General features: G+C 40.2%; 1 pseudogene; it reads left to right on the top strand.

The window, feature by feature from the left end:
* The first annotated feature begins 3,566 nt into the window (after nucleotides 1-3,566).
* Nucleotides 3,567-5,282, top strand: LOC119545237 (annotated as a pseudogene).
* Nucleotides 5,283-6,381: the final 1,099 nt, after the last annotated feature.

The raw sequence follows: 6,381 nt of genomic DNA on the forward strand, positions 1-6,381 counted from the left end.
CTCATAAGACAGATATATTCAGCATATCAATTGATCTAGTATTTTAAAATGAGAATACAACACTCCTGGGAATAGCATACCCTTAGCATTTATGACTAGTTCATTTGCTTCCTATAGGCAGAATAACAAGTAGAAACAAATCAAAATCAGAACACTGCTGGATGGGCATGTTATAAGAATGAAAGGATTTTAGTGAGATGTAGTCAATGTTTAGTGACACCAGATTAAGGGAGACTGTCCATCTCCACTTTGGGGATGACCTGAAAAATGGGTCTAAGATTCTATAGTACCTTGAACATCTATGGTTAGACACTGTCATCATTTCCTTTATTGCAGTGCTTTACCTTTCTTCCTCTAGGGACCACAAACCCCTTCTGCTTTTGATTTCTGCATTATTTCTTTAGATTTTTCACATTATTTCCAGGTAAAATTGGAGTATTCTACATTTGTTGAAATTTTCAAAACTCTTTTCTGACTCATAATGTGATGATTTAAAGTTTAACCCTTAGAATGCCATATATTTTGTTTATTTCCAAGCTCTTTTTGAGCAATTTGCTGCAGGCTCCATATACTGACATATGGAGGCACTATTGAATAGCATTTAATTACACAGACACTACACCAGCTTTCTTGGTTTCAAATCTGTATTCCACTATTTATTATGTGACCTCTAGGTGTTAATCTTTTTGTGCTTAAGTTTCCACATCCATAAAATGGGGATAATGTATCAGTTTTGCTCCCAGCAAGGAACAGATGGTTCAGTTAGAGACATTAACAGAGAGACTACTTACAGAGATATATTTGGGGTTAAATGAACAAACAAGGGATGATGAGGCACACAGAGACTAATCATAGAGTGCAGCTGTTATCACCTATGTTAGTTTCCTGGCTGCTAAAACAAATACCAGACAAGGGAAGATGGCAGAGTAGGTGAGATGGAACAGGCTTCTCCTCTGTGAAAGTAACTAGAGAGGGGCCAGAGGATACCCAGGACCATGGTTTCAGAGTGTGACCAGCCATAGAGGGTCCCCTACAGTATGTGGAGGGGGCATTGACAAAAACGTGAGAAAGATGGCTCCTCAAGGGTCTGGGTGAGCTTGTTCCAGTTGGTACCCACCCCCCCTCAGGCCTGCAGCAGTGAGACCACCATTAGCAAGGGAGTGAGCAGCAGCTCTCCACTCCCATGCACCTACCTTGGAGTTAGCTGGGGAGGTGATCCTCCACAGCCAGACCACTGGGAACTCCCATGAGGGAACCCTAGAGGCAACATTTGCTCTCCCCCCACAGAAGTCCAGGGGGCTGCACCAGTGAGAGGCGGGGAAAGGAGAAGGAGCCATACTAACTATCACGAGCCCCTCCCACACCCCAGAGACTTGTGGGTGCACAGCAGGCAGGGAGCAGAGCTTGTTCCATCTGCAGGGTGCCCTTGAATAGTCTCCTTGCCTAACTGCTCAGGGCCCACATGGAAGCCTCAGGGCACAGTCCGCAGAGCACACAGAGAACCGGTGCACTGATTGGTTCCCCATCTGGTTTGTAATCTGCCCACTGCATCCAAGAAATTCGAGGAAGACCAACTTGAGAGTGCTGCCTGCTGGTATGATTGGGAAACTGCACTCCAGCAATCTGTAGCTTAAGAGCACCACCTGCTGGTAGGATTGGAAAATGCTCTCAAGCAAGATGTAGGTCTCCAAAATTATATATAAATGCTCGAATAATCCTGCATTTCCCAGAATAATCTTATCAAGAAAGCAAATGTCCTATAGCCAACAGAAAATCACAAAGCACTTGAAGAATCTAGAAGATATGGACAAGTCAAATGAACAAATTAAAAAGCTGGAAGAGACACAAAATTTGGAGCAATCTCCAAAACAACTTCAACGAGATGGCTAAGGACATAAAGGAAATCAAGAGGACTCTAGAGGAGCACAAAGAAGAATTTGAAAGAGTAAATTAAAAAATAGAAGATCTTATGGAAATAAAAGACTCCGGATCAAATAAAAATATACTAGAGACACACAACAGCAGATTTGAAGAGGCAGAAGAAAGAACAGGTGAACACAAAGAGAGGGTAATCAAATATGAATGCACAAAAGAACAAATGTTGAAAAAATTGAAAAACATGAAATGGATCTCAGAGAAATGATGGACAACATGAAGTGAACAAACATAGGAATCATTGGTGTTCTAGAAGGAGAAGAGAAAAGTAAAGTGCTAGGAAGAGTGTTCCAAGATATAGTTGGGGAAAACTTCCCAACCCTTCTAAATGACATAAATATGCAAATCAAAGATGCTCAGCAAACTCCAAATAGAATACATTCAAATAAATCTACTCTGAGACATATACTGATTAGATTGTCAAATGATGATGAGAAGGAGAAAGCTCTGAAAGCAGCAAGAGAAAAGCAATTCACCACATACAAGGGAAACAACATAAGACTAAGTCCTGACTACTCAGGAGGCACCATGGAGGCCAAAAGGCAGTGGCATGACATATTTAGGATTCTGAAAGAGAAAAATTGCCAACTGTGCTGGTTTGAGTGTATTGTGTCCCCCAAATGCCATTATCTTTGTGGTCTTGTGTGGGGCAGACGTTTTTGGTGCTGGTTAGATTTGCTTGGAATGTGCCCCACTCAGCTGTGGGTAATGATCATTTCGATGAGATGTTCCCATGGAGGCGTGGCCCCACCCATTCGGGGTGGACCTTGATCGGTGGAGCTATATAAATGAGCTGACTCAGGGGGAAGAAAGGGAGTGCAGCTGGGAGTGATGTTTTGAAGAGAAGCAAACTTGCTAGAAAGGAACGTCCTGGGAGAAAGCCGTTTTGAGGCCGGAGCTTTGGAGCAGACGCCAGCTGCCTTCCTAGCTAACAGAGGTTTTCCGGACACCACTGGCCGTCCTCCGGTGAAGGTACCCGATTGCTGAGGTGTTACCTTGGACGCTTTGTGGCCTTAAGACTGTAACTGTGTAGTGAAATAAACCCCCATTTTATAAAAGCCTGTCCATCTCTGGTGTTTTGCATTCTGCAGCATTAGCAAACTAAGACACCAACCAAGAATTCTTTATCCAGCAAAGCTCTCCTTCAAAATTGAGGGAGAGTTTAAAATTTTCACAGACAAATGCTGAGAGAATTTGTTAATAAGAGACCTGCCCTACAAGAAATACTAAAGGGAGCTCTACTGGCTGAGAAAAAAAGAAAACAGAGAGAGGTCTGAAGAAGGGCACAGAACTGAAGAGTATTAGTAAGGGTAACTTAAAGGAAAAAAAAGAGAGAGAGGGGAAAAACAGATCTGACAACTAAAAACCAAAGGATAAGGAGGCTGGTTCAAGTATTCCCTTCACAGTAAGAATGTCAGTGGGTTAAACTCTCCAATTAAAAGATACAGACTGGTAGAGTGGATTAAGAAGTATAATCCATTGATATGCTGTTTGCAAGAGACTCATCTTAGACCCTGCGAAACAAAGATACTGGAAGTAAAAGGAGGGAAAAATATTTTATGCAAACTGCAACCAAAAAAAAGCTGGTTTAGCTTTACTAATATTGGACAAAATAGACTTTAAATGCAAAGATGTCGTAAGTGACAAAGCAGGAAACTATATATTAATAAAAGAGACAATTCACCAAGAAAACATAACAATCATAAATGTTTATGCACCCAATCAAGGAGCTCCAGAATACATTAGACAAACATTGGCTAAACTGAAGGGAGCAATAGACATATCTACAATAATAGTGGGAGACTTCAATACAACACTCCCTTCTATGGATAGGACAACTAGATGGAGGACCAGTAAGAAAACTGAAAACCTAAACAATGTGATAAATGAATTAGACTTAACAGACATATATAGATTGTTACATCCCAAAGTACCAGGATGTACATTCTGCTCTAGCATCCAGGATAGGTCATAGGCCAAGGCATGAAACAAGTCTTAATAAATTTAAAAAGATTGAAATTATTCAAAGCACATTCTCTGACCATAATGAAATGCAACTAGAAAGCAATAACCACCAAAGAACCAGATCTTTCACAAATATATGGAGGTTAAACAACACACTGCTTAACAACCAGTGGGTCAAAGAAGAAATTGCAAGAGAAATTGGTAAATATCTAGAGATAAATGAAAATGAGAACACAACATATCAAAACCTGTGGGATGGCTCTCGGTTTCATACTGAACCTGAGTTGGAGGAAGTGAGTCCGGTCTCAAAACGGAGGGTCATGATCCAAAGGAACCAGAACAGTTGAGGAAACCGTTTATTGGTGGTTTGAGCTTTGAAACTACCAATGATAGTTTAAGAGGACATTTTGAGAAATGGGGCACACTGACAGATTGTGTAGTGATGAAAGACCTCCAAACAAAATGTTCCAGAAGCTTTCATTTTTGTGACTTACCCTTGTGTTGAAGAGGTGGATGCAGCAATGTGTGCTCGACCACACAAGGTTGATGGGCGTGTAGTGGAACCAAAGAGAGCTGTTTCTAGAGAGGATTTTGTAAAGCCTGGTGCCCATCTAACAGTGAAGAAAATTTTGTTGGTGGTATTAAAGAAGATACAGAAGAATATAATTTGAGAGACTGCTTACAAAAGTATGGCAAGATTGAAACCACAGAAGTTATGGAAGACAGGCAGAGTGGAAAAAAGAAAGGATTTGCTTTTGTAACTTTCAATGATCATGACACAGTTGATAAAATTGTTGTTCAGAAACACAACACTATTAATGGGAATAATTGTGAAGTGAAAAGGGCCCTTTCTAAACAAGAGATGCAGTCTGCTGGATCACAAAGAGGTCATGGAGTTGGATCTGGCAACTTTATGGGCCGTGGAGGGAACTTTGGAGGTGGTGGAGGGAACTTTGGCTATGGTGGAAATTTTGGTGGAAGAGGAGGCTATGGTGGTGGAGGCAGCAGCAGAGGTTTATGGAGGAGGTGATGTTGGTTATAATGGGTTTGGAGGTGATGGTGGCAACTATGGCAGTGGTCCTGGTTATAGTAGTAGAGGGGGCTATGGTGGTGGACCAGGATAAAGAAACCAAGTTGGTGGATATGGTGGTGGTGGTGGTGGTGGAGGATATGATGGTTACAATGAAGGAGGAAATTTTGGTGGTGGTAACTATGGTGGTGGTGGGAACTATAATGATTTTGGAACTTATAGTGGACAACAGCAATCAAAGTATGGACCCATGAAAGGGTGCAGTTTTGGTGGAAGAAGCTCAGGCAGCCCCTATGGTGGTGGTTATGGATCTGGTGGTGGAAGTGGTGTATATGGTAGAAGAAGGTTCTAAAGACTCAACAGAAAATGGCTACAGTTCTTAGCAGGAAAGAGAGTGAGGAGTTGTCAGGAAAGCTGCAGGTTACTTTGAGATAGTCATCCCAAATGCATTAGAGGAACTGTAAAAATCTGCCACGGAAGGAACGATGATGCATAGTCAGAAAAGTTACTGCAGCTTAAACAGGAAACCCTTCTTGTTCAGGACTGTCAAAGCCACAGTTTGCAAAAAGTGCAGCTATTGATTAATGCCATGTAGTGTCAATTAGATGTACATCCCTGAGGTCTTTTATTTATTGTAGCTTTTTCTTTTTCTTTTTCTTTTCATTACATCAGGTATATTGCCCTGTAAATTGTGGTAGTGGTGCCAAGAATAAAAAAATTAAGGAATTTTTAACTTTTCAATATTTGTGTAGTTCAGTTTTTCTACATTTTAGTACAGAAACTTAAAATGCAGTTTTGAAGGTGTTTCCTTGTGGGTTAACAAGTAAAGAAGATCATTGTTAATTACTATTTTGTATGAATTTTGCTCAAGTTAACTGTAAAGAAACACCTGCTGACTTGCAGTTTAAGGGGAATCTCTTCTCCCCATTTCCAAGCCATATGAATGGGTGCTGACATGTGGAGGGAACAGATAACTTGTATGTTTGCAATGTGTGTTTTAGATAACAACTAAGATTGGGTATTTTAATTAGCATATTTGTGAATTTAGTAGCATTAAGATTTACCTTCAAATGAAAACTCTCAAAATTCCTATTTGGTTTTTGTGCATTTTCTTTAAAAAAAGTAATAATCATTTTAGTGTATTAGCCTTGCTAAAAGTCCTAGTTGTATTTAGAAAATTTCCTTTCTCCTTACCTCGGTCAAACTTGAACTGCTGATGGAATATTATTTGAGTGTAAAGAAGGCCTCCTGCCCTTTGCTTAAATTCTAAAATGGGGTAGTGGGGTTTTTTCCTTTCTTAATACTTTAAAAATAATTCTTAAAAACTTATCAAAATACAGGACCACTAAGCCTGCTATATTCAAGCAAATTAGTGGTTAACTTTGTTTTCCTTTCTAAGGCATAAGAGGCCCATAAATTTTTAGTTGTTTTCCTTGGTTTAATATTTTTAA

The sequence above is a fragment of the Choloepus didactylus genome, chromosome 10, assembly GCF_015220235.1.
Source record: "Choloepus didactylus isolate mChoDid1 chromosome 10, mChoDid1.pri, whole genome shotgun sequence".
NCBI classification, from domain to species: domain Eukaryota; kingdom Metazoa; phylum Chordata; class Mammalia; order Pilosa; family Megalonychidae; genus Choloepus; species Choloepus didactylus.